Here is a 4,632-nt window from a genome sequence, read left to right on the forward strand (position 1 = left end):
CCGCGCTTGCGCGCTATTGCCCTCGGCCGGCTCGGCGTGTCCCCTCCTCCTCGTCGGTAACACGCCTACCCTTTTCAGTCAGAGCGCATGCGCTCATGGCGTAGTGTCACTTGTGAAGATTCGTTCTGTTCTATCCGGGTACTGAAACAAGAAACGAGGGGCGGGGCAGGAGTAAATCGGTGCTCTGAGTTTGTGACAGATGTTTGAAGAGATGTATAGATAGAGGTATTAAACTGGAGTCTTGTGACAGTTTCAAGATCAGCAAGTTTTCAGTCTAGCATAAACTTGCTTGGGCCACAGCCCGTAAATGTATCTGAGGAAATGTGCTCTAGTCTGTGGAACTTTATACTGAAATAAAAATGTTAAGAACATAAGAGAAGCCAATGTTGGATCAGGCCAATGGCCCATCCAGTCCAACACTCTGTGTCACACAGTGGCCAGAAATACCAGGTGCCATCAGGAGGTCATGTTAGTTGTCCAAAGAACCGCAAGACTCCTGTTAATTTTTGCTGCAAGAGACCACCACTGTGGCAAATATAAAACAATTCATAACTTTTTTCTTGTCCTGGTTAAAATTCTCTGTAGAGTACAGTAACTACATAGGAATAAATGTAAAACAGAGATGCCTTTTCATGGCAGTGCTTTAAAAATAAGGTTCCCAAAAGGCCAGGGAGAAATACGTCCTTTCCCCTTTAATAGGGACTTTAAAATGTGTGGAAATGGGGAGCTGAAGCTTCCCATGGCGTGGTGGTGGTAAATACCACCTGGTAAGTAACATTAAAATTACTGTAAAAGGAAGAGGGTGGCTTGTTGTTGTTTTGCTCTGGAGAGCTGGCAAGTCTTTAAAAAACTTCTCCCCCACCCCAACAAAAAAGTTATCTTGGTCACTGGCAGAGCTTGCTCCCCTATTGTAACCTTGGGCAAATTAACTCAGAAGAAAGCCCCACTGAATTAAATGGGACTCATGATAGGCCTGGGAACTCCAGGTTTGGAATTCCTAAACATGTTGGGGTGAAGTATGCAAAGAGTAGGGGTTGGGTAAAGGAGGGATTTCAGCGGGCTATAATGCCACACAGTCCACCATTTTCTCCAGGGAAACTGATCTCTATAGTGTGGAGATCAGTTGTAATTCTGGGAGATATCCAGGCCCCACCTGGAGGTTGACAGCCCTAAATTAAGCATAGGATTGCTGCCTGGGGTTGGTTTTTTTTTTTTTTTTTTTGAAAAAGAACAGGCTGGGAAGGAAGAACACAGAGTGTGAAGATGTTTGGGCGGAGAATTTGGGCAATGATTTTAAGAGACTATCCATGTAACCCTGTACAGAGTTAGTACAGTCTAAACCAACTGAGATCAATTGTATCTCTGGGAGAACTGCAGGCCCTACCTGAAGATTGGTGACTTTAGGAATACCCACACTGTCAGCCCTTGAATTAGGGATGCCCGCCTCCAGGTGGGTAAACACAGAAAACACCGTGTTGAAATAATAAACACAATATTCACATGTACTTATAGCTAAATATATTTGCTTTTTATATACAACATCAACTCTAGTGTATTGTAAACACTTTCAAATGACAACATCACATTTCAAACACTTTCAAACTAAGTTATATAACATGAAGAGTCCAACTGTCTTCTTCCTGATGGAGGATAAATACCAATGTACAGTTATTTGTACCGAACAATGCAGCAACCTATTGTACATTTCCCAAGGATGTATTTTTAGGGCTGCCAAGTCCCCCCGGGGGGCGGAAATCCCCCCGCCCCAGAGGCCCGTTCCCCGAGGCTGGGGAATCGGGCCCCGGAGGGAACCCCGCCCCAGCGTGCACATCACAGGGAAGTCACGTCATGACGCCGGGCACGCTGGGGACGGGGCCACGGCCATACAAGGGAAAACTCTATGGTTTTCCCTTGTATGGTCATGGCCCCGCCCCCAGCGTGCCCAGCGTCATGACGTCACTTCCCTGTGACGTGCATGCGGTGCGCATGCGCCGGGATCCACACAGGAGTCCCCTGCCGGCAAGGTAAGTGCCACTTGGCAACCCTATGTATTTTCCAATGAGATGATTCAGCGAGCAAGCAGGCCTAGCAACACGCCTCCCAGGCAAAACCTGCGTGTTTCGAACAAATCTTCAGGCATAAATTTTTCTGGAACCACAGCTCTTGAATTTACCCATGCATAAGTCAAACAATGTAAACATGGCTGTTCTGGTTCTCCAGGTGGGACCTGGGGATCCCCATCCCCTGGAATTACAGCTCATCTCCAGACTACAAAGATCAGTTCCCTTAGAGAAATGGATGCTTTGGAGGATGGACTCAATGGCATTGTACCCCACTGATGTCCCTGTCCTCCCTAGGCTCCAACCCCACATCTCCAGAAGTTTCCCAAACTGGATCTGGTAACCCTACTCCCCTTGTCCCTTGCTGGTGGCCAGGGGGGACCTGACAACCGAAACCCTGTCTCTCTGAGCAGCAGTGAAGATTGAAACATGGGGAGAAGCTGGGCCTTTTATGGTGGGTCTCCCTCCTCAGCAGGGAGCCTGAAGGGTCATTTGGTCTGGGCCTCAAGCTCAAAGGGAACTTTCAAATCAGAGATTCGTAATTTTTTTGACATAAGTTTCACAACATGTTTTACGTGTCTCGTGTATTGTCATTTAACATTTTTATAACGGCTACATGCCTCAAAATCTGGAAGTTGCCCATGCAGAGGACAACCAAGTGGCAAAGGACAGGTGGTAGTGGTAGTTTGCTAAACTCCAGGAGGGGCCTGGAGATCTCCTAGGATTATAACTGATTTCCAGACTATAGTGATCGGAGGAAATGGCTGCTTTAGAGAGTGGACTCTGTGGCACTGTACCCCACTGGAGTTCCTCCCCTCCTCAAATCCCACTCTCTCTCTGCCCCCAAATCTTCAGGAATTTCCCAGCTTGGAGTTGGCAAACCACAGTGTTGGTGACTGCTTTTTGGTGCAACTGCTAATTGCTTTCTCACTCACCAAAGCAGATGAATGAACAACTAATTGTGGCAGCTCTAGGAGCAGCTACTTGCTTACTTGCCCACTCTTTCTGGGATGGTTTGGTTGGCTGTTCTTAGCTGCTACTCTGTTCCCTCTAAGCTGAGTTTGTGTAAACTAGCTCACAGTTTTTTAGCGTCCAGCTCACACATTTCTGTCTTAGCTCAGGAAGGATGGCTCCAAGGCAAACTAACTGAGGCAGTAGCCAAATCGCTCGCTCACAACTTTAATGCTAGTAGCTCACAACGTAGAATTTTTGCTCACAAGACTCCACAACTTAGACAGAGCATTGGACTACTACTCATAGGCCCCGGTCACATGGCAAGGTTGCCGCGGGAGAGGCACGGGAGTCCCGCGGATTTTCTGGGTGCGATCACACCCTAACATCTGGGAAGCGCAGTGCTCCCATGGTGAACCCGTGGCTCCCCGCCGAAGGTGTGGAGTTAAAAACTAGTACCTACGAGGTACTAGTTTCCGGAAACCGCGAGGCAAGGGTGGGTGTCTGACCACGTTTCCGGTGGACTGTCGTGGCATCCGGCGGCTGCCGATGTTTCATCGTGATCAAGGGGATTCCCCCCCCCAAGTCTCCGCAGGATGCGGAAAAGCACCCAATGGTGCATGCGCACAAACAGGAAGCGGCGTTTGCCACAGGAGCAGTGCGGCGCGAGTGCCGGTTTGAACGCGCCGTGCTGCTTCTTTGCCGCACTGCGGACTAGCCGTCTGATCTGCACCTGACGCCTACCCGCGGGACCTCGAAAGGACTTCTGATTGGGCTGCCGCGTGTAATTTTCCTCTGGGGCAATTAGCCACGCCTCCCCCCCGCATTTTCCGGCCTGTGTGCCCGGGGCCATAGCTCACTTTCCCAAAACCAACACATCCACCACTGCCTGCTCCCTGCCTCTGAGTGGGAAACAGAAGCCCACCGTCACAGAGCGCAGTAGTAGCCTAACAGAGGAGATGCACTGAAGGGTATCTTGCTCTGGGCTCCCAGAAATACGGACTTGCCCCTTTACTTTCTTACAAAGACATGAATGGTTGCTATTAATTCCTGTGTGGAAAAGTAAAATGCTGCATACTTTGGAATGCTGTCACGTTGACAGCAAAGCCTCCACCCAGGACACAGGGCGGTGTAGCCCTTGCTGATAGGAAATGGGATCCCACGCAGATTGAGACACTGCTAAATGCAAGCCCTTCCACTGGCCACCCACGCATTTCTCTCATAACAAGACAGGCGGTTTGCTGCTAGTTGTTAGAATCCTGCTGTGCCATCTTGAAGATGTCCTCCCACTCCCTGCACTCACCAAGCAACCGCTGCGACAGAGGTGTTCCCTAGAGAGAAAAGTGCAAGCCCCGAGACACTTTCACTTCAGCAGGTTGTTTTTCTCAGTGTTCCGTGTTCGCCATAAAGAAGGAATTCTTCCATTAACACTTCTAACATGAAGGCCACGGGAGAAGGTATCTTTGTGCTCCATTGGTTTGATCTATGATTTTTCATCTATGGCCCATCATGTGAAGACATGAAGCTGCCTTAGGCAATGGCTCTCTCAGGCAGAGTCAAACCATTGGTCCATCAAGGTCGGTATTTAGGGTTGCCAGGTCTCCCACCAGCAACCCATGCT

The sequence above is a fragment of the Gekko japonicus genome, unplaced genomic scaffold, assembly GCF_001447785.1.
Source record: "Gekko japonicus isolate JY-2015 unplaced genomic scaffold, Gekko_japonicus_V1.1 scaffold459, whole genome shotgun sequence".
Taxonomy (NCBI): Eukaryota; Metazoa; Chordata; class Lepidosauria; order Squamata; family Gekkonidae; genus Gekko; species Gekko japonicus.